The following is a 24,319-nucleotide window of genomic DNA, read 5'->3' as shown; positions in this document are numbered from 1 at the left end:
TTTGAGACAAACATGAAAGATAATTCAACAAACACATTTTGTACAACCTGATCATCAAGACAAGATTCTATACACATAGTCCCTGGAGACCAGAAGAATGGAAATGCCTGCATTTCTTTTTGGGTGGTAGCAGATCTCTGCCCATCCTTAAGTGGATGCAACACAGGAAGGCCTTTTTCTTCTGTTTTTTGAAGGCATAATAGTTCCAACAGAAATGTTTTTATGGGAGCAGTTTTTTTGACAAGCCCCACACTCAAAGAAAAATGGTGCACATATAAAAGAATGTCTGTTAAACACAAAATGTCACAAATGACATTTTCTTTTGAGACACTGCAGGATATGGGCTGATGAGAAGAAGTTGCCTGATTTAAAACCAGTGGAGTGAAACATGATGGTCAGAGTTTACCCAGGTACAAACACCAAATGCCTTCACTCTCTCATTCACATTTACCAAGAAGGTATCTGACTAACAAAATCTTCTGTTCTCCAGGTATTATGATAATCACAAAGGTGAAGTGGAAGGAGAAGTTTGGGGGGGAAGAGGCAGCAATGTCAGCCCACTTGCTATTATGATCCTGCAGTAGAACAGCAGATAGAAAATAGGTCGCTTACCCAGACAATTATAAAAGTATCCTTTATTCACACACAGACCAACAAATCCATGGTGTGCAGGGAAAATTATTCAAAAACAGTACAAATTTCAGAGAACAGATGCCTTTTTTTCACCTTCAGTTTGGATAAGCTTAATATGATTTAAAAACTGCTGTGCTCTAAACCAAAATAGAGAAAAAGCACACAGAAATAAATGACTGAGTCACTATCACAGCCTTCACTGGCCTATACCACAAAGCCTACTCAGCTGAAGACACTCATCTCTGATCCTTGAGGCAATTTGCTAAATGCTGCTGTTCAGTTGGTTGCCTCCTACACTGGCAGGGAAACAAAAAAAAAAAAAGAAAAGAAAAAAGAGGTGACAGCAACCAGCTAGTTGTCAATCTTAAAATTGCAGCAGCTACATTTTCTTTGCTGACTTTCAAAATTTTTTTGTCATCTTTTTAGGTGCAAGCATAGAATATGTGTAAGTGTAGGCTTGCACTGAGTTTGTGAAATGTCCTCACAAAGGCCATGAAGACATTTCACCTACAATTAGATAATGTAAAAGAGCAGAGAACATGCAGTAATTACATAGATCCATTAAAGTTTGGAAGAATTTAACTTTGCAAAGGCATTATTTTCAAAGCCAGAACTTTTCAAGAAAAAGCCTTTTGGAATTTCAAAACCTTTTTCACTCTCCTAAGGTGATGGAGTGCATGTTTTGTCTGTGCTTGCCAAAGAAAGAAAGAGAATAAAGAAGTCAGAGGTAAAAAGAACTCAAACTTATATAATATATTGTTTTTGAATGAGTTAATTTGATTTTCAGCAAGAACACTTTTAAATTTGCTGTGGCTAAAAGCCTTAATAAGCTAAAAACCCCTAAAAAAATACAACAAAAAACCTTGAAAAACTTACCAAGCCCTAACTTTCAAAATACAACATTAAACACGTAAGCATAGTTTTTATCTCCTCCCTTTTCTCCCACTCTCCTTTTCAGAGCTTAAGCTTGTTACCTGTGGATCAGGTGAGCAGTGTTTTCTGGTGACAAATAGCAATTTTTTCACACTTCCCCTTTTCTCTTTCAGTTTAAATTTTTCGGACTTCACAGGTTCTCAAAACCAAGTACATGGTTTAGTGAATGTCTGCTCTGTCTATATTTAGCATTAATGTTTTATGATCCCTAACAGTTCCAGTCTAGGAAGCAGAAGGAGGGCTGCAAAAAAAAAAAAACCCAAAACAAATGCACCCCAGAAGTGCTTTCTAAAAGGGTAGAGTTGTTCTGCAAGGTTAGTTTTTATCAGTTGAGAGGTTCTTCTGGCTAGTATTGGTAAACCTCTTGCCTTGCCTCAAAGGCCAGTGAAAAAGACTCCTTTTTTCAGCTGTTGTAGATCATGGCAAACACAGAAAACAGCTCACCCTTCCCCAGCCATAGTGTATTCCCCTTTGCTATTCTGTGACAACTGAATTTGAGGTTTTATACCTCTGGGACCAGGTGTTTATTTTGTTCTATTCCTGCTACAGTTCTCCTTGGAGAATTTGATTTGTTACTGCACGTGAAATGCTTTATCAAAAACAAAGCCAGAACAAAAACTCCAAATGACATAAATTATTGTCTAAGTACTCTTTGCATTGATATAAAGATCTTGTATTTATTCTTGGGAACATTACTCCTGTATCCCTTGAAAACAGACTTCCTCCCTCTGTTCTAGCTTCTCCTCCCTCTCTCCTCTGTTCCTCCTCTTTCCATCCCTTCATCTTTCATCTTACCTTATTTTCTTCAGATTGAACAAGCAAGGCACTAGTCTGCCCCACATCAAGGCAGACCCCAGATTTTGAATATAAACAAAGAAACAACAAAAGCCCAGTGCCCTTTGCCCACCCACTCTCTTCAACAGAAGTATGACCTCAACTGACTGCCATCCCTGCCTCGAAGACATGGTTATCGATGAGCCACACCCCAAATCACTCCTCCAGAGATGGGGACAATAAGGTAATTTCCCTCATTTTTCACACCCTCAGTAAGCAGTTTCAGGTTTGTGAATGAAGGAGTCCAGTATGTCTGTCAAGCTCCTATTTCAGATAAAGCTCTCCAACACTGGAAACCAGGTACCCTTTAAAGCAGTTGCTGCCTGTTTCTGATGATGAAATGGCAGGAAATGCAGCCACGTATTTGACTGCATACCTATCCTAGAATTCTGGTTTTGCTTAGGACTCAAAACTGAACAGTATATTAGGCCCAATTCTACACACAAAGCCAAATTACTCTCAGACACAGTAACAGCCAAGCTCTGCAGCCTTTTCCCATTTAAGGGTTTGCAGCAAGATAAAAGGCATAGAAGTGCATTTCTCATAAGAATAACTATTCTGTTAAACATATCCCTTTTTTGGCACTATGCAGGTTTCTAATGCATGAAGTCATGAATCTGTCACCTTGAGGGCACATTCAGTGGTGGTGAATATAAATTATTCCACTTCACAAGGAACCCAGGTTCTCATTACTCTGCAGCTGGTAACAACCATTTTAACACCTACTATGATCCATATTATCAGCAAGAGGGAACCGAGCAGCTTTTAGAGAATGAGTCCTGTGGGTTTTGTGCATGCACTGAAGCCAAGCCCCAGAAGAAGAAACAAAATACAGAATTGCCTGTAAGCAAATACACTCTCAAGCATAGTATTTTAAAAATCAGAATGTGCAAACCTTTAAAGCAAATACCTATTTAATGCAAATATCTCACATATGATTCTTGTTTTCTGAAGCCACTCTAAATCCTCGGGGTTCATTTAGCCAAGGTAGCATGAACCAAATGCTTGGCCACGTGGTGTGAACAGACAGGCACTGAGGCAATGTCAGGAGAACCTGCAGGAGCCTTAGCTCTGATCCTCAGTACAAAATACAGCCTCGTCCAAGATAAGAACCTTTAATATGTGACCTTAGGCTGGACCAGACTTTTAATCAAAGCATAATCTTTAAAGTAGAAGTCTAAAATCTTTTTAAAAAAGAAAACTACAAAATGTTCAGGAAATGAAACTAGAAACTAACCTTCTAACCTACTCATCAGATTTCCTTTATCATTATCATTAAATGCTCAAAAGAGAACTATTTACATGCAAAAAAAGTGCATTTTTTTCACTCAGTAAACTTGCAACTTATCTGATTTGGTGTCAGAGAAGCATAGTATCTCATGTTGATGTATTGCCAAAGATGAAGACTTTTAGCAGGAATAAAGTGGTAAGAGTATTTAAAGTGGCAAAACAATTTCAGTTAACTGAGAAAGTTACTTTATGGTAGAAATATTTGCTGCATCTCAGTAATAACAGAAAGGGAAAAAAACCCCACAATTAGGAAGAAAGGAACTAGAACATTAAGGTGTGTTTCACAGCAGATTTGAGAAAAATAGTACAAAGTCTCATATGTAACATCAGATACTAAGTAATGGGAATGAGATAAACAAAATTGTTGATAGACCCACAAGGCTTCAGTTTTGCTTTTAAGAACTGCTGCATACATACAAGCTTGTGTATAAGTCTTTGCGTAATATTAATGTTTGTTACTTTTCTCTTTTCCTACATGTCCCTCTGCAAAACTTCTGAATCAAAGAGCCCTTTAAGCAAGACAAGTCCTGATTATAAAAAGTCAGGGTGCCTTTTTTTAGTGTTTGCTGTCACAATCAAGAATTAGACAGTAATTGAGGATTCTGTTGGAGTGCCATTTTCAAGGCTTGTTAATTTGCCATTCATCCACAATGGTGGTTTTTTCCCTACTGCTTTCTTTTCATTACCACAGAATAATTTTTCAAACTCCAGTCTGTCAATAGTAATGATTTCTGCACCTAATATACTCACACAGTGGAAACGTATTTGCCTGAAAAAGGCAGAAAGCCTGTGAACTCCTATGAAACACAGACACTGCATTCCCACGGTCTCCTCACACTCCGTGTACACAGAGGCAAAGTCTAACAGTCCTGCAAAGTATAAAGCTTGCCCTCAATTTATAGTATCACTTTTTTCATCCATCACATTGTTCACTGAAGAAGACAGAATTCTTTAATCTTTCTTTGTTAACTCCCTATGTAGCCTCTGTCCTGTAGATGTAATTCAGACCTGCATTTCACAATTGTCCAATGAGTGAGTTGGCACCTGCAGTTATTATGTGTTTACACCAATGCACTGAAGGAACAGGATGTGATGTTTATAAGCAACTACAATAAAAGTAAAAAAAGCCCCATCAAACAAACAACCCCCCACCAAAATGAAAAAAAAAAAATTGGTTAAAACCTAACCCAAGACCTTTTCAAGTCAGCATTAAGACTTTACTTTTCAAAACTATCCAATTTATTAGGTAAATGAGAAAACCAGCCCATAAAATCTTGTTGCTAAAATAAAAAAAAAAAAATCCCCAAAACAAGTGAAGACCCAAAGCAGAAGTAACTTACACATCCAGGAGAGTCAACCCACAAAATTGCCGTGCCTTACCATATGATTAGAAACTTGGCAAATACCACCATGAAGAATAAGCCACTTCATGACTAAACAGAAAAAGAAAAAAAGAAGAAAAAAAGAAGTGCTTGAGTAGATGAAGTGTTTCACGGGAAATGTGTCTCTCCAATATTTACAGACTTACAGACTCTTGAAAAACATAAATCACAGTAGCAATAAAAACAATTATTATTTTTTGAACAACAGCGTCCATTAAGAGATGCGCAGCATGGGAAATAGGAAGGAAATCTCCCATATCCCAGCCCAGTGTCCACCACTATGATATCATGAAAATCAGACAATAAAAGAAATCTATTTCTAAATGTATTCACCTTTTCTGTGGTCTGCTGACATAGCTGAAAGTGCAGTTCAGAATCCAGCAAAGTAAGACATGGATATTTCAGAAGTGGGAGCTTTAAAATGCTTTCAGAGCTGCAGGCATAGCACTTTGTTAAATTGCCACGATCTACAACGGCCTTACCAGAAAAAAAAGCAAAGAAGGTGAGAAAGGGGGGACAAACCTACTTAATGCTCTGGTCTAGAAAGGCTTGGGGAAGAGTGCAGAGATGTGGTATGGCCATCTAGACTGAACTATCTGGCTGCATATTAGGGTTGGTAAGTTTTCCAAAAAATAAAAATGCATGACAGAAAGAATTTAGAAGAGGCTTTCATGAAATTTTCTTCAAATTTTCACCTGTGATTTGAAAGCCTGACCTTTTTTTAGTTTTTCCCTGGTGAGGGGAAAAAAAAAAAGGTTTACATATTGGGAAATTTTTACCAAACAATCTTGAAAAATTTGTCTTTCACTTGTCAACTTTTTATTTAATTGTTTTCACTTTTATTGTGCATTTTTTTCTTAAATCACAGCTCTCTATTAAGGTGAAAAGATAACAGTGAGACAAATATTATACAGTGAGTAGAGGAAAAAAAAACAACCCACCAAAAATAAAAATAGACTAAATGTACGTTCCAAGTTTGTGCTTATTTCGGGAGAAATTAGAAAGATTTCAAGCACCTTGAGATTTTTAGTACACATTCCTATAGAAATTAATGCCATTCCCTCCCATGCCTTCTTATCAATTGACTTTTTTTTCTGCTGGTTTTAACTAAGCAGATGTTAGTAAATAATACACTTCTTATATCTATTGCATTAGAAAAATTAACATGAAAGATTTTTCACCTCAGCAATTCACTTATGATCCTAACTCACTGCCTGTAAGTTCAAAGACTCAGCTTCAGATGTGGTTGTTAGGCAACAAAATGACAACCAAAATGAAAATTATTTTTTAAATAACTGTCTTCATTTATAGCCACACAGTGCCCACTGCCCTCCCCTCCTTTTTAGGACACAGAAGGCATAATGAGCAAGGTTATATTGGTCAGGTACAAGAATTAAAGAGTGGAAAAGGCAAAAAGAAAAATTCTGACTTCTGGCAGCTATGTTTGGAGTCAGTCACCATCTTCAGAATCACTGGACACAGTAATTAGATGCAGTGGAGCCCATCAATCTTTATTAATGTTATCTGTAAAAATCAGAGCAGTTGCATAATTACATTCATATATCTGGTAACCACTTCTGAACACACCCAATTTCTTCCCTTTTTAAAGCCACTTCATTTTGAAAAATCATGCCATTGTTTCCAAGTCAATTTTCTGAAAAACAAATCTATTATTTGCTACTAGAATTAAAAAAAAAAAAAAGTTTTTATCATGTCTAAAACAGATGCTCCCATTTTGAAAAGGATGCCATCGATTGTACAGATCATTACAGAACAGGCACTTCCTGAGCCTGCTGAAATCAGCTGGCGAACTGCTATTAAAAGAGAACTATATTCAGTACAACAATGCTCTTTCTTTTGTAGGAAATATCTGTTGGCTGATGAGATTACACTTGGCCAAGGTATCACCCCCCATGCAGTGACGTCCCAGAGAAAATTTTTCCAGACAGGACTGTGGAGCTTCCCACAAACCCTTCTTGCCAACAATACAAGAAACCCAGAAGTAAGCACGAAAATGCTGTAATTAGCAGTTTTAGAACTGCTAATATGGACATATGCTAATATGCTAATATTACGAAAGATGGAGTCCCATAGGAAAAAGGGTACACTAAGCAGATTTTGCTACTAATTCTGTGATTGACTGCAGGATTTTCACATCTTTGGAGAGCTTAGGAAGACTGACATTTTCAAAATTTTAAGTTGAATTGAGAATGTAAGGGCATGAAAATACAAGTTATTATTAATTTGCTTTATATATTAATAATTCCCACCAAGATGCCTCAGTCTCAAATATCTGTGTTTATTTGCTCTACTTATATTCACTTTTGAATTATTCAAGGAAGTTTTTTCACACTGTATTTGCATACAGTGTATCATAGAATTGTTCTATATTCTGATTTCCCATTCTTTCTATACTAGAAGACTCTTTTACCTTCTCTTATCTTAAATCAGGATTCCCCTTCCCTCTCCACAGTGTAACAGAGGTAAAATGGCTATGATTTTCTAATATTCATACATTAGATCTAGAAACAGAACTGCCAAAAGTTTATAATGTATCCTGGCAAACCAGTGAACTTGTGTTTTCATTCTGCATTGGAAATGGCATAACTTTTCAATATGTAACTTCCTTAAAATAGCCCATTTTCAAGTCCAGAAGTTCAGATTTGTGTTTCCACTGATAAAGACATTTTTCTCCCTTGATCCATAGACAGAAGTGACCAACTATAAAACACGTAATGATAAAAGATAAACTGGTGCCAAGGCAGCTCATGATTATTTTTTTAAAAAAATTTAATGGAACAGGGTTCTAAACAGCTCCATAGGAAAGCACTTTTGTTTCCACAAGCAGGGAGGCAGCATCCTCTCCTCCTCAGAGGAGAGATGTCTTCTCCGCATATGAAAAAAAGCCAGCGGAATTTTCTACACGTCACAGTATTTAGATTTGCACGTTGCCTTGCACTACAGTGAAGTGGCCAGCTATCTCAAAAAACAGCCCCCCATTTGACAAAGGAAAATTAATAACCCACCAGCTTTACATGTTTGACGCTTCATGAAGAAGCTTGTGAACATATTTATCACTCTCTCTTGTTACTGTACTCTGTTGTCTGACTGTTCAGCATTCCATGGAAACTGGCATTTTCTGTAACACACTAAAATAAAAAAAACCCAGATAGAGAACAACATAACCACGTACCTCTAGGCTTACACCTGTTTATGCTGCTCATCCAACAACAGCAGCCTCTGGGAGTTCCCACCTGCCTCAAATCCTCACTGTGAGGGTTGCCTGTTGCTGCTAAGAAGGAAAGTACATCACAAGACTTTCACCTCTGATAGTAGATGTCAGAGCTTTCAAAATCAGTGCTATGCACTTCTAGAAGGCCTGCCCGTCCCATGGATTTGAGACACCTGACTGTGATCCTGGACAGACAGCGGCTGTTCCTACTCCCAGCCCTCTGCTGATTTCCGGCAACTCACTTCATCTCTGTGCTTCTAGCATTTTATTTTTCATAATTCAACATTTGTAATTCCAAAGAGATGCGTCCAAAGAATTCTGTGAGCTAGCTACTACACTGTTGTCCCTCAGATGAAAAGGGAAAGATGACAGCCAGGCTACAGCTTCTCACATAAAGCTGAGTGAAATGCAAGCAAGTGGTTGTGTGGGTTTTTGGCAAACTAAAACCTATCAAACTCATTTTCTTCACTACAGATCCTCTAGAGAATGGCAAAAGGATTCTTTTCCTGAGCTATGTTAGTAGAAAACTTCAGTGTGGTCAACAACATCACTGCAGCACAACACTTCTTGTGACCCATCACTAGGGTTACACTACTGAAAAAAAAACCAGCATGGAAAGCAAATCCTTTGCAGCCCCACTTACTGCTATTGTCTGACACACTGGAGACAAGTGCCAAAATTAAAAGGGTAAGCTGTAACAGCATGATGAAACACTCTCACTCAAGCTGGAAAAAATTCGTACCGTACTGGAAAAAAAACCAGCTTAAACACAGCTTAAATTCCCTATTACACAAGCCTCTAAATAGCAGTCAGATTTTCAGCTGTGTTTTTTTTTTTTTCTTTTTTTTAATATGCTGACTCCCTTCCAAAAGGTCAGAAAAACTCTGTCAAGTTCAGTTTCGGAAGGAAAAACTAAACATACCTTCAAAAGTACAACCAACTTAAAAGAAAACCCCAGCATACAGAGACACTCCCCCTTTCTCTGGTCCAAGTCTCGTCTCTCTCTCTACTCAGGAATCAGGTCAGGAATTCGTCAAGCTCACGGAACAGCACCATTTTCTGAATATTTTTCCTCAGTTATATGACCAGAACCCTTCTTGCTCCCTTCAGTAGTCCAAATTACTAATCTAAAGTCAAGTGACTGTCCATGTCAGGTTATAATGGCACCAAGGACTGAAACACTAATTTTCTTTCACTGTATTACTAAATTTATGCAAATACTCAAGTCTTAGCAAATATTGGCCAGATGGGAAATTTTGTAGAAACCATCTACTGAGAAGTGTACTGCCAAAATTGACACAGAGTCGTAATATTAAGTCATTTGCTTAAATCATTTCTCACAACTGCCTTCCCATGTATGTGAACAAAACTCAGCTCCTTCATGCTCCATTAAAGTTATATTGCTGTATTCTCCATCAAATAAAGGAAAACAAGTCTTTGCAAAGCATCCAAGGGATATGGACACTGTGTACTACTGCTAACAGTTACTTTGCAACCAAAAAGAGAATTCATATTAACTGTGACCCATAATTGCAGTACAGAAGCTAGAGAATGCAGCTTCTCACAAAAAGCACACAGATCATGTTCTGTGCAGGTTTGTTTTCAAAACAAACTTTCTGCAATTTTTCACAATGCAACTTTCTGCATTGTGAAAAAGAAGCAGTGCTGTAATAGGTAAAGCCCTATTCTCGATAAAAGCAAAACCAAATCATGTTGCCGTTAAGTTACTGTACTGAGAAACTGCTGATTTCTGATCAATATATTCCAGCCTGTCCTGTTCCAGATCATGGCACTATCAATCCACCTGTTAGTTCACTAGTGTGAAACTCATGGTGTTTTTCTGTCTATCCAGGCCCATTAGTAATAAGAGAACTCCCAACTTTTTTTTTTTTTTCATTAAGGAATTTCAAAGACAGTCTGCAATACGCTTACCACATGCAAATGTTTTTGTACAATTTAAAACCATGAACTGTAGAATTATATCCAAATAACAACACAGAATTTCGTTTGGCATGTGAGAAAATAAAATTGAAGGATGAGTTTCAATTCATAAACAGGATAAACAGATAAGATTTCGCTTCATCCTATTGAATAATTACATCCTGGTACAGTGCTTACATCATATTCATTATGAAGAGACCACAGTGTACAGCATGCTAATTTTGTCTAGACAATGGCTAGATGACTGACAAATCAGAAGATGTACAGATTTGCTAACTAGCTCTGCCTTGCACATTCCTGGAAATTTGTTGAGTTGTAATTCCCCACTCTATTACTTTCATTAACCAGGACAGAAAATAGAAAAGTTGCTCATTACACTTGCATTGTGCAAGTGTTCACATGGCACCGTCTGCACTCCTTACACCTCCCAGCTTGCAGCGGGTTCCCCTCCAGGTCTGTCCCTCAGCCTGGTGTGAGGACTGAAGAAGGCTCTCATCATTGTTTGAACCATAAGGAACCACAGGGTTGTTCCATCCTCCTGCTGCTATGAGGCTGGGCCATTTGTGCAGCTTAAAAAGAATTTACACTTACCAGATCTCTCTTCTGCTATGTTTTTGGTCTGGAAATATGCTTCACTTCTGGCATTGTCTAAACTGCTTTATTCTGGTCTAAAATAAGCATTCTAAGTACTCAACAATCTACCTTATTAATACAATTAAAAAAAAAAAATTAAAAGAGCACCAGGCACATAATCCTTACACCATAAAGGGGAAGGATTCAGTTCCTGACCACAAGAGCCACATTCTCAGTCTTGCAGCAAATACCACTGTTGGCAGCATTTTCCTGCCTCGCAAAGTCCACAGAGAATATGAAGTCAAATTTCAAAACCTCCTCATGAGAATTTTTCTGCTGTACTTTTTCCTCCTCTGTGACACCACATATCTACTCCCTCGTATTTCTGCCCAACTGTCAGGTGATTACCATGGAAATACCATTCACAATATTCAAATGAAACATAAAGAACTTGTAACCTGCCCATGGTTATTGCTTTAGAATATCCTTCAAACCTAACCAGTGGAATAAGATTTTCAAATAAAGGTGACATAACCTTGATGTTTTGTGGTTTTTTTCTTGTTAAAGTGAAACTTGAAAGGCTAAATAAACCATATACAGCTAAACAAAATCCTCTTTAGGGATTTGCTGTGGCAGAGGTGAAGAAAAATCTCACACTTATGACTAATTCCTTAGCAGATCTTGGAGAGTTTTCTTGTCCAAGGCCTGTCCGGAGAGGGAGCAAGCAGAGGTGCTCTGTTTCCCAGTTGTTTCATTTCCAAAAAGAAATCTTTATTTCAGACCAGTACCATTACCCAGCCTCCCTCTTATTGATCACAAGGAATTTCTCCATCAGAGAGGTCCATAAAGCATTTTCCTTGCTTCCTGTTGGTACTCAAGGACTGTCCTAGGGTGACTTTATGATGCTTGTATCCACAGTCATCTGTTCTGTTTATGTTGGATATTGTGTTCTGTACCTTTAAGACTGGTTCGGAGAACAAAGTGAGGATAAAGAGAAGCGCTGTTTGTTTTCAGAAATTGCACTCACTCCTCCAGATTTTCCTCCTGGACTGTTTTGTCTGCAGCACAGGCAGACTGCCGGACAGATATGTCCTTTGCTTTTAGCTGGTTTTCAGCTAGCTGAGGCAGGAAGTTCCCTGGACTGTTCCTTTTTCCTTTTTCTTGGACCTGTTTAAACCTGTTCTGGACTGAAAAACCCAGAAAACACCCAAATCTCATGCCTACAGCCCACTGGGGCCCAGGACAGCATTTTCCAGTGCTGGAGGGACTGATAAGAGACTGGAAGAGCTGAGCTACAACCCACAGCAAGGACTTTCTCAATTTAGCCATCTCTCTTCATAATGGCAAGAGGTTTCATTGTTTCATTTCATCAATTTTTTTATGCTTGTGAACACTTTGCTTGTTGAATAAATAGGTTTTTTCCACTTTATTCTCTAAAGAAATTTTGTCCCAGATGAGTTGGGGGAAGGGCCACTGGAACTTGCTATTCTGGAGGGACTGCATTTGGAGGTTTCCTCCCAAATTTGCCCTAAACCAGGACAGGACTTTTTGACTGACTGCTAAACTATAGCAACATAAGCATTCCTGAAAATTACATGGCCAGCCTGGGGGCAAAAGGAAGTCTCAAACTCAAAACAGAAACAAACAAAGAAGATCAGAACTGTTAATTCATTTCGAACACAAGAGCAGCAGGCCACTGTCAGCTGAAAATAACACTCTATCTTGGCTAATCTAGTTATTTGTCTGAAAAATATTTAAACCACAAGTGCAACCTTATGCTACTTGCTCTGCATCTCTTCAGTGATAGACCGTAAGGTGATTTTTTTCATAAGAAAATCAGAAAGACACACAATAGAGGCCTAGCTGTCTGAAGAGCTAGAAGACTTAGCTGTGGATCCTGTAAGAGATTCTCTTCTCATAGAGATTTTTAAGTTCAGAAGGTTGTACCCCTTAGTGAATTCTTTATGTGACAAACCTGAACAAGACGAAAACACTCCTCTTTTAAGGCAAAGCAAAAATACCACCTGTCGAAAACACAGAAGATAAAGGGACATTTTCTTTTCCTTTGATGGAATCTGAACTCAGAACTGTCAGGCACTGTTCTGACACTAGACATGACTGGCAGGTCTGGTACTGGGCTTTTTACAGGCAGCTTAATATCAGGAAACTCCCTACATCTAGCTATAGCAACAGCACTTCAAAACGCCTGCTAAAAACAATGAGAGACTGTAAAAATAGCTGGAATTATACCTGGATCTCTTAGCACATATATTGAAGGTTGAAGCTCTGTTTGGTTCAGTTTAGGACAATCTCCAGTACATTTTAAAGTTCACTGAAAGGAAAAAAAGAAATTATTAAAGACAACACAGATTTAAAAAAAAATGTTTTCTTTGCAAGGACAGACTGATCCTAAACTGTGTAATGCCTTTTTATGGAGGATTTGAATGTAGTGTGAGGGTGTTTTTTTCTACTGAAGAATGCAATGGGAGTACTTTGCTTTATATAAAATAAAGTTCATGCACTTGTAAATTTCTCAAAGCCAGATATGGCTCCTTTGCTTTTTGCAATAAAGCTAGAAAGAGGAACGCTAATATTCTAATGAAGAACATGCTGAATATCTATTAATGATCAAAATAAAACCAGTCCTCCTTTACCACCTTATGGTGGCTTTATGCATTACTCCTTTCCATTAGGTAAAAAACCCAAGAACAACAAACCGCTACACGAGTGAATTTCTAACTGTAATGGCAGCTGACTGTAACTATATTTCCTGTTATCATTTATCAGTCATGCCAGTTTCAAAAGATATCTTATTGTAATTTCATAGAAACTCTCAACTCCTCTACAGCATTGCAGAAATGACTGAAATATGAATACAAAGGAGATGGGAGGGGAGGGGAGGGGAGGGGAGGGGAGGGGAGGAGAGGGGAGGGGAGGGGAGGGGAGGGGAGGGGAGGGGAGGGGAGGGGAGGGGAGGGGAGGGGAGAAGGAAGGAAGGAAGGAAGGAAGGAAGGAAGGAAGGAAGGAAGGAAGGAAGGAAGGAAGGAAGGAAGGAAGGAAGGAAGGAAGGAAGGAAGGAAGGAAGGAAGGAAGGAAGGAAGGAAGGAAGGAAGGAAGGAAGGAAGGAAGGAAGGAAGGAAGGAAGGAAGGAAGGAAGGAAGGAAGGAAGGAAGGAAGGAAGGAAGGAAGGAAGGAAGGAAGGAAGGAAGGAAGGAAGGAAGGAAGGAAGGAAGGAAGGAAGGAAGGAAGGAAGGAAGGAAGGAAGGAAGGAAGGAAGGAAGGAAGGAAGGAAGGAAGGAAGGAAGGAAGGAAGGAAGGAAGGAAGGAAGGAAGGAAGGAAGGAAGGAAGGAAGGAAGGAAGGAAGGAAGGAAGGAAGGAAGGAAGGAAGGAAGGAAGGAAGGAAGGAAGGAAGGAAGGAAGGAAGGAAGGAAGGAAGGAAGGAAGGAAGGAAGGAAGGAAGGAAGGAAGGAAGGAAGGAAGGAAGGAAGGAAGGAAGGATGGATTTCACTAAGAGTGATACACCTGATCCACATGGCCAGCCTGGGCATGGCCTCACCTCCAAAGTAATCTGGGATCTGCTGCCTGTGATCAAGAACTGTTTGGGAGAAAGGACCCTATTTTGCCTCTGTAGTGCCAGCATTTAGAGAATACTTAAGCAATTTTGAAGAAGAGTTTCATATAAATCAGCACAGACAAGCCTGAGATGAGTGACTTTCCTCACACAGCTGAGGAGAGAACCAGATCCTGCACAAAAATTCAGCAGTTTTTTTGCTTGGTTGAGATCATGTTTTCTTAGTGCTAAACAAAATGCAAAATCAGATTTTTACAGTATCCAGAGCCCCTAAGAATGAAAGAGATATTTATTTAGAGAGTGAAAGGTGCTTCCTTAGCAGAGTTTTGTGGTGCATTAATGCCTCCCTCCCCACACACCCCTCAGAGGGGCTGGAAGGGATCAGGACATGCTGGCTCCTCTCTGGGCTGCTCCTGCACTCTTCCTCCAGGATGAACTAAGCATCAGGAAAACTGTCCTGGACTGCCTCAAGGCCTGTTCCTGGGGCTGTTTCGTGCTCTTCCCCCTCCTGCCCCTCACTCTTCTGCTCTTCAGCGATTCCACCTTTTGTTCCACACTTAGCAGTGTATGGCTGGGGGCTGGGTTGGTCACGACCAGCTCCAGATGGCTACTACCAGGGAGTCACTATGGAGCTTGGAGCTGGCGGAAGCTGCCTGGCAGTGGACTCAACCAGCCCTGAGCAGCCCCCAGCAGAGACACGGACACTGATCACCCTCCAGCAGAGATCCTGAAACTGATCCCAGACAGACACAGATTTATCTGGATACTACAAAGGATGTGATCAAGGGGGAGAGGGAAGGAAGAAAATCAAACTGACTGTTCCAAGACTTGTTTGCTAGGGATGTTGGCATATCTGTGTCTGCTAAACCACACAGTTCTGTGCCCAGCTTAAATCCCAGCAGGACTGGAGGAACCAGCATTCCCAATCTACTCATTCCTTGGCCTTAGATGTTGTGGGCACTGATTCATGGCTTTCCTCTCTGCCAGGGCTTGCAGGGAGAGGATAGCTGGCAGCCCCTCCACACTACTGTGCTGCACCTGGCTCTGACCCTTGTCCCATTCCCTATCTGCTGGTTCCAGGAAATCTCCTTGCTCTTTTCATCTCAGCAAGATGGAGGAAATCACATTACTCTTGCTTAAGGAGAAAAGGGTGACATGTCTCGAAGACTTGGGGATATAGGTGATTTTCCTTATGTATTATGACTGCGTAACACACTAAGTTTCAGTCATATCCAGCAAAACAGACAACTACAAAGTTATGTAGTAACAAGTTGTAGTCAAAGAAACATTGGGCAACTGCACCTGTGTTAGATTTCACATAAATGATGCCAATGTGAACAGGTAGGTAAACAGGAACTGCCCATCTGCAGGAGCAGAACTGGCTAAAGGCAGCTGCTTTGCCTGACCAGTACCTACAGACTTGTGATGCCTGTGCTGCCTGAATGAGGACTCCTCAGGAACCTGGAAGTTTTGCTTTAGACCTCATTCATTGACATCAAGGGAATTGGGGTTTCCGGTTCAGAATTCAGACTGCAACAGGCCTCACCTCCTCAATGGAAGAGCCAGGGAATGCATTAACACTGGGATTTTATTCACAAAAAAGACCTGTGTGGTATTAAAGACAAGATGCTTGCATGCAATAGAAGCAAACGGAACACCTAGACCGGTCCCAACAATAAGAATAAACAGCAACAGTGAGTTTGGTTTGATATGAAGAACTCTTCATTCAAATCAAATCAAATTTTCAGCTACATGCAGCAATTTTTAATATAAATAAAATACTGTTAAATCTCAAAGAAAAAGCAGTTGAAGAGAAGGTGATTGCACTGTCCCTGGTTCTATTAGCTCTTCCATTTAGAAAGGTCCCATTTCAAAAAAAGCACATGGCTTTGATGTAACCATTTAAGTTCAGACTGTCGAACAGTTTAAAGGATATGTTCAAGTAGTTTGTTAAAACTTCATAAATCATTAGAATCTCAATATGACATACTCCCAACACCACAATATTCTATGCTATTACTTAGCAGTGCGTGTCTTTTCTCAGATGTTTTTTTTTTGACAATACTGTACTGGTTATTACATTTATGATGCAGGGATTTCAGATCTCTCCTCCTTCAGTCATTGCTATGATGTCTCAGTGCCTGGGTCAGTCTTCCCTCATGGAATGGTTGAGAATCAGTCTAATATGGCAGTGGCAATGGTTCCCAATTGTGACAATACTTCTCTGTATAAGATTTTCCACAGCACTAAGCTTAAACTCTTCATTTACTGGCATCTGTGTAAATTGTACCATCAGTTGCTATGTGAGGAAGGTTAGCCCTGATTAGGCCAAGCCTGGACATTTTAGAAAACCTTGACCTTGCTATAAACTTCTCAAAACTTGGGCGGGAATGAGTAAATAAAATCTAATTTGAACCCATTAAAAATACAAAGCGGGGGGGGGGGGGGGGGGGGGGGCAGGGAGCAATGCTGGGAGCATGGTAGGATTCCTTTTGCCCACCAGAGGCTCAGCTCACAAAATGGCCTCTCAGCCTTTATACCCTGAGATTGCATATGCCTCATTAATATTCGTAAGCAGTCGTTATGTCCTTCTGGCCCCTCCCACAGTCCATTGCTTTGCCCATATATGTATACTTGGTTCCTCCTGAGGCATGTCAATCCGTGCCTTTAATTGATGGAGCCCTTCTCATATCCCGATTGGTGGTGTAATGTTACCTTGCCAGGCCTCCCAGCAGCAAGTGTCCCCCTACTCCCTGCTGCCTGTTACAAGGGGCAAATATATTCCCTCCCCCACATGCTTTTACAGACCTGTAAGTTAGAACTGCGAGGCAGTGACCACAAAAGGGGAGGGGAGTATGGAAGGGAGAACAGAAAGGGTTCAAAACTATACTGGAACAACAAAAGTCCATGTCAAAAGAACTGTAAATCCCAACAAAACTTCTCCCCACCATACTCAACAACTCTTCCTCATTTGCATGAGCCAATCACCACACCTTATTCATAACAACCTCAAAGCTCTGTGTGCCTGCTCAAGTGACACTGCTGTGAATAGCAACACACACCCCAAAGCACTCTTTGAGACTCTTCAAGACTAGAGGTAAGCTTCTCCACATTCACATGGCCATGACTGCAACAAACAGATCTTCTAAACGTATTTCAGCTCTCGTCATTTCATGTGTTTTAACATGCCTGATTTACAGTCTTTTAGACATGCTGATGTTTGAATGGGAGATTTTTTTTGTCACCTTGCTGCTATTGCAAACGCAAACCAGAAATCAGCTGGAGATAAAACCATAATAACTGGGGATTTGGTCTTTGTGTATAAATTGGGCTGGCCTCAAATAATTTTGGATTTGTTTGGATGAAGAGGTCCCATCAGAGATCCTATTGTGAAATAGGGGATAAAGCAAGGTGAGGACAGAAACTAGACCTGCATTGTAATAGGCACACAAAACATCAGAAAACCAGATCACTTTCATATGCTCAAACTCACTGTTTCTCCAACAAGTCCATTAGAGACCACTGCTCCCTCAGAAGGGTTCACCCAGGTAATCCTTCTTAGGTCTCCCTGCCCTCCCTGGACAGTACTGTCCTGTCCTCCTTCCTTCCCTGCCCTGCATAGGGGGAACACTGTACCCTTTGACACAAGACCAAAAATATCCTGCTGGTCCTGCTGTGCCACCATGCAAAACCACGCTTCTCTCTCATCACTGAATTTGCATGCAAAGTTGCTCCTCTTAACCTAGATCCCAGCTAAAAGCACAGACAGGTCCTTTGCCCTTTGTCAGGCTATTTACAAGCTGCCTCTTCTGCCACTGGAAATATTAGTGGCTGCCTATCTCATGCTTATAGCTCCTTAACAGCAAGAAAACATAAACAAACATCTTCTCAGCAGGAAGTGCTTGCTTCCTTTCCAGGGCTAAACCCCTTTGTTGACAGCCTTCCTTCCTTCTATCCAGTAATCAAATCCTCTGAAGAAGGATAAAACATTAGGTCAATATCCACACTGACATTTCTTAGCTTAGCAGGAAAGGTTTCCCACAGAACCTCTTAGCTGTGATTAATGCTGTGAAGACATTGGTAGGCAAAGCATGGTTGGGCAAAAAAAGCACAAAACATTTTTCATGGATGTCACCTCCAATTAATAGATAAATCTACTTCAGCTATTTCCATCTCTCTCTCTCTCTCTCTCTCTGTGCTCATGTGGCTCTCTCGGGAATTAAAGCCTCGTGAATACATGCTTGTTTTTCTCTTCTGTACACAGAAATCACATCCAACTCGGGAATTCCTTGGACTGAAATGGTTGGAGGTGAAAGAATGTTATAAAGAAGCACTGTATATGTGCCATTCCAAGGCACCGCTGTACCCTTTCCTGGAAACCTTGTTTTATTACATGGATGTAGTCTGGCTGAGAACCCTGAACCACCAAAGAAAATGAATGCAGCTCCAGCTGGAAACTGGTTTTGATGGTCACCTTTTAAACAACAGAATACTGTCTAAGGAAAGCAAAATATTTATCTTCCAAAAAGCCATTGCTCAAAAAATAAATTTTACACCAGAAAGGTTGACTTCATACTTCTGAATAGTCCAGAATACTCACTGGTGTTCTTTTACAAAAATCTGCATGTATTTTCACTTTAATGACAAAAAAAGTGAGTTTTGCATATGTGGAGGCAAGAAGCAGAGGGTCAAGAACGAAGAATAAGACAGAGCAGCAGCACCAAAAACAAGGCAAAGTCATTTGGTGATCAGCCAGCAGAAACAAATTTTACCTGCATCCTGTGTAGGGGATGGACCCCAATTTGATGACACAAAAAGATCATGAAACAGGAGAAAAATCCTACTTCTGACCCACACTTCCAGGCTGTGAATGTATCCATCAGGGACCAATGACACTTTCAACCTCACCTTCTGCCACCTGAGATTCAACTGCTGCACAGTTTCAGGTGCCCTACACTCTTCACAGTCTGATTTATTCTTAAAGCTACAGCTGTCAGAGTCATGTGTTACTATTAGAAAGGTGAAATTAAGTAAATTTCTCTAACTCACAGTCGCAGGGATAATGCACAATAACAGAACATTTAGGAATACGAAACAAACAAAAGCCAAAGGAAAACTAGCTGAAAAAAAGAAGGCTGTTGTTGTAACTCTTTAAGCTCCCAGTGCAAAGTGCAGCAGCAACAAGCTGCAAAATCTGGCAGCTAACAAGTCTGCCCAGATAAAACAAAAACTGAATCTTCCTTATTGTCCTTAACATATGAAGACTTACTCCATTCTGTGTGTCCTCACGACTGCTTGGAAACTAAGGCAGTAGCAGCAGGTACCAGTTTTCAGAGGTCTAAATCTGTGAGGGACTAGGACACCCCCAATTTAGCAAGGTCAGAGGCTCAGTTATAGCTGAGCCTGTGCTCTTGAAGTTGCAGGGCATTTATTTGCATCACCATATCTATTCTTCCCCCTCACACAAAGCTTACCATTGCCTGGCATCTCCTTTCTCTTCAGCCTAGTCAAGCGTGAGTGACGAGACAGGGAAGCACTACAAGGAGCAGTCATCTATTTAACTGATCTCTGTACAGTAAAACAGGTCTTTGTTGACACAACTGGAACAAGAAACACAGCTAAGGCTACTTCTACATTATGTGACTCACTTGTAGAGGAGCTTCTAGCCTCCTCTTTTTACATGCCCCAATTTTCTTGCAATAGTGTCTTAAACTTTCTTTGGTAGGGTTTTAGATAGATAAAGAAATACTGGAAGTTAAAGGAAGGAACAGCAGGTAAAATAGCACCCTACTTTTTGTATACATTTTTATGTTTGATTTTGATAAATCCATGCAGTCAGGACTCAGAACATACGTATGGAAACCAACAGGAGTTCACCTGTGCTAGGCATCAAGAGATTAATGTGACATGCTTGCTATGAGCTCTTAAAAATGTAAGGTATTTTGTAATAAACATAACCTAAAATATGTATCTGAGATTAAATCCGGCCCTACTGGGAAAAGGAAGAAACTTCAATCCACTCAGTGTAAAGTCAGTTGCAGTAGCAGAGCTCTGGAAGGGAGACTAAACAGCTGGGCCAGAGAATAAGGCAGCTGAGAGAATCTGAGTCTGAGGGATGGTAGGATGAATAAAGAGGACAACAGAACAGATTACTGAATTTCACAAATAGAATCTGCATTGACACTGAGGAGAGCCAGAGAGCATAGCACCAGTCTTGGGTATCCACTCAAGTGTAGCAGTCAGTGCAACAAATATCAAGCCCCAAACAGCATCTAATCATCCAACGCCCTGTGTGAATTAGTCATGTAATCCCAATCACCTTAAATCTGACTGGTTCCTTTCTTCCCTCTCCATTAGCTTTTCCTTGTTTATCTTCTTACACAGCAGAAGACTTCATCCGACGTTAATGCCCATATTCCACATTGAACACATGAGGTTTTCTTTTACCTCTTGCCAACTGTCTCTAAAAGCTGCCAGTCAGCAACAAATCACACTTCTGGTGTAAACCACTCCTTTCACCCTGTGGGCTCTAGAAGATAGTTGAACATGGAACAGCATCTTCTAGAAAAACAATGAATTTCTGACAAGCACTCCCCTAAACAATGCTCAAAGTTTTATGAGTACCACATTGTCTATCTCTGTCTTGCTCAACCAACACAGAAACTTCCAAAATGATAAGCCAAATTAACAACCTTGTTCAAGAAATGAAATATTTTTAAAAATTTGTTAAATCAAGCTGACATTTCTTGGAGACTGACAAGAAAAATAAGAGAGTAATAATTAATGTACCCTATGCTATAAGCCTTCCTTGAAGACTCTCTCATTCCATCTTACCAAAATATTACCAAACTCAAATTATTGTTCTTGCTATGGTCAGGTACAGGTCTTGTATTGTCTAGGCACTACTCTCTTCCAATTAAACTGGCAGGGCTTCAGTGAAGCCAGGGCTTTTCTCCTGACTGAGATTTTGGCCTCAATTAAATGAAAAATTTCAGTCCTTTCCAACGTACAAAATTAGCTACATCCTTCAATGATTTTCTTTCCTCGATGCAGCAAACCACCTGTTTTTCCACTTGTAGGGTCATAAAGCAATGCCAATCCCAAAGCTTGCAAGAATTGACAAAATATAAATTTTAAAGTTAATCAAGCAAAATGGATTAACTTCAAAGCTTTGATGCAATCCAAGGTATGCTGAATTATAAGACATGTTGGTCTCTAATGTCTCATGGTGCCATCACTCTCAAACAGGAAAGCTGACCAGAAAGAAAAGGGAAGACTGAGAGAATTGGGATTGTTCAGCCTGGACTAAAGGAGGTCAGAACTTAAGAGCATGTTCTAGTACTGAAAGGGGCTGGAAAAGAGCTGGAGATGGACTTCTCAGAAGGGCATGGATTGACAGGAGAAGGCAATGGCTTTAAACTGAAAGAGGATGGGTTTAGATATTGGCAAGACATTCTTGACTATGAGGGTGGCAAGGCTGGGGTGAAACAGGAAGCTTTTTCTCTCCAAATAGTTTGACTGGATTAGTGGTCACAGGACCAGAGTACAGTAATACCAACGAGAAGAAGGGGCTAACAGTAAAATCCACTCCTGTATATTAGTCCGTCTCTTTAGTGTGTGCTAAGATTAATCAAGCACACTGAAATTAATTAAAACCTTAACTGAGAAATCTGATTGCTTTGAAAAACTGCATTTCTGAAACTAATCTCACGTTCTGGGTGGCTGAGGGAGTATTTCCTATGAAACATTTTTAGGGGTGACAGGAAGGGTGAAGAAGCACTGCTATTCATCACAGAGAGACAGCTACCCATCACCGAAACAGTCGTCACTGGTGCAGCATTCCCTCTTTTGCATTTAGGAAAGAAAAGGGCACTCAGACTTTGCTTTGCCTGACTCCTACAGACCACTCCACTGTGACTGTGGTGAAATGGAAATGTTTCACAGCACGACCGAGATGTGCTGTAGATGTTGGATTTGGTATCACTGCAAAAGAAGGCCAATGCAAATAAATGTACACTGTGAAGTCAGAAGGATGGAAGAGGTTAGCTTTGATGCTTTTCCAGAGAGCGTAAGTCAGAGGGTAGAAGATAAGTGCAGAGAGGTTTCAAGGGTGAGTTTGTGGCAGAGACAAAATGAATCCCATGGCGCAGGCAAGTGAAATCCATCAGAGAACCCACAGGGCTAAGTTCTGCTCTTTTTCACAAGCTTTCACAGAAATGACAGAGATGCAAGTGTCACCAGAGCCTGGCCTGGCGTCTCCAGCTGGGCTTATGTGCAACTGTGGATGTAGAAGGTAGATCTGGACTAGCCACAAAAAACAGCACTCACAGCTGCTACTGTTGAGGCAGCTGCACAAGTCAAAGAGCAGGTTTTTCAACAAAAAAGGAAAACAAATCTTCACAGGGAATGGCAGAGATGATAAAAACACTGGAGTGCAAAGATATTCTCCCACCTTTTACCCAAGGACTGCAGGCCGTCCAGAGAACCAATTTAAGTGAAACTGGTTAATACTCCACTTGAAGTCTGCACTCATGTGAAGAGAGGGATGGCAATCATGTCAATTATGTAACAGCCTTTTGGTGAAAGGAAAACCTACTACTTAGCAACACACCTCCAGGTTAAACAAAATCTACAAGAGAAGACTGTATGGTACATGAACTAAATTCATAGAATTTCATATACTTTCTCATAGTAATAGTTTTTGTAATAAATTTTCAAATTCTTCCATTTCATCATGCACAGAGGGTTACTGCCTTTCAGTTTCATGTGCTGGGTTTAAAAGTATATCCATTAGAAAAATAATAAAGTTGGCTTTCTTGAAATATTTTTCTTTTTGACCGTGATAATTGTTCTTTCCTCAAAACCTATTTTCAAAACCATTTTAAAAAGGACTGTAGCTTCTTTTCAAGAAAGAAAAAAAAAATACAAGGCAATTGATCTCTGTCTTGGTTTGGAAAGACAAGTGTCTGCCAAAGAAAGATGAGGTTCCCTTGAAATGGAGAATGTAAACCCCCTCCCTCCAAATTATCATAATTTTGAAATTAACGGGACTTTCAGGGAAAGATACAGGAGTAGAAATAGCAGTTCTTTACTAAGAATATTAAAAAATACCAATGCAGTAGTACAAAAAAAACCCAAACAAGGAAACAGAATAAAATCCTAGAAACACTGACAGAATCAGAATACAACCTGACACCCTGTTGGTCAGGGTGTTAAGAGCAGTCTAAAGTAAGTCCTCCTGGAGTGACAGATGTGGCATAGAGACGAACCTGTAGAAAGGGTTCAGTGGTGGTGAGATGGGTCCGATCTTCCTCTCAGAATCCAGTAGAAAAACAGGCTGTCCTGGTGTTCTGACTCCCAGGTTTTATCCAGGTAGAAATGCCTGGCTCCTCCCCCTGGGTGGGGCATCTCACCATAGGATGATGTAATTTTATCAGTCATGTGGTGGGCCTTAATGGCCCATTAACAGCAGATACCCCCGGAGGGAGGATGGGTCATGGAAAAGCTAAGGACACGGCTCCATCTGGTTTTAACAGCTGGCCCATTATCAGAAGGCACCCGCCCCCTCCCCACTGGAGTTATGAGGAATGGGTTATACAAGATATAAAGAAAAACACCTCACCAACTGGTTTCAACAGATAGCCAACAGAATACACATTTCTGGTAACATACTGCAACCCAAGACAACCTCAAAAATATTTTTCCCCTACAGTTTCGAAAAAGAAAACTTCTATAATTGGCATATATCATTAGCAAACTCAGCTATGCTGCAATAGTAATAAGTGTGTAGCAAAGTGAGACTAAAATTTTCAAGTGCTTTTTAGTTCTAGGCTAATTTTCCTTATATTATCTGGACCCTTGAGGGATACAACAGCCTGTACTATGGTCTAAGCCATGATAAAAACACCATTTCTCAGACAAATTTCTCT

At 40.2% G+C, this 24,319-nt stretch overlaps 1 protein-coding gene across 2 annotated transcripts in view; it reads right to left on the bottom strand.

Moving 5' to 3' along the window:
• Positions 1-24,319, bottom strand: part of PLPPR1 (phospholipid phosphatase related 1) — a 122,262-nt gene that overhangs the window by 81,463 nt on the left and 16,480 nt on the right. The window contains exon 2 of one of the 2 annotated variants that reach the window (XM_066181853.1): positions 13,069-13,150. The exons of the other annotated variant lie outside the window; for it this stretch is intronic. The gene's annotated coding sequence lies outside the window, so the exon portion shown is untranslated. The remainder of the gene's footprint in view (positions 1-13,068; positions 13,151-24,319) is intronic. 2 annotated transcript variants of the gene reach the window in all.

Source organism: Chamaea fasciata, unplaced genomic scaffold, assembly GCF_029207755.1.
Source record: "Chamaea fasciata isolate MVZ Bird 193981 ecotype frontalis unplaced genomic scaffold, bChaFas1.0.hap1 SCAF_4, whole genome shotgun sequence".
NCBI lineage: Eukaryota > Metazoa > Chordata > Aves > Passeriformes > Sylviidae > Chamaea > Chamaea fasciata.
This window is presented reverse-complemented; position numbering and strand designations above follow the sequence as displayed.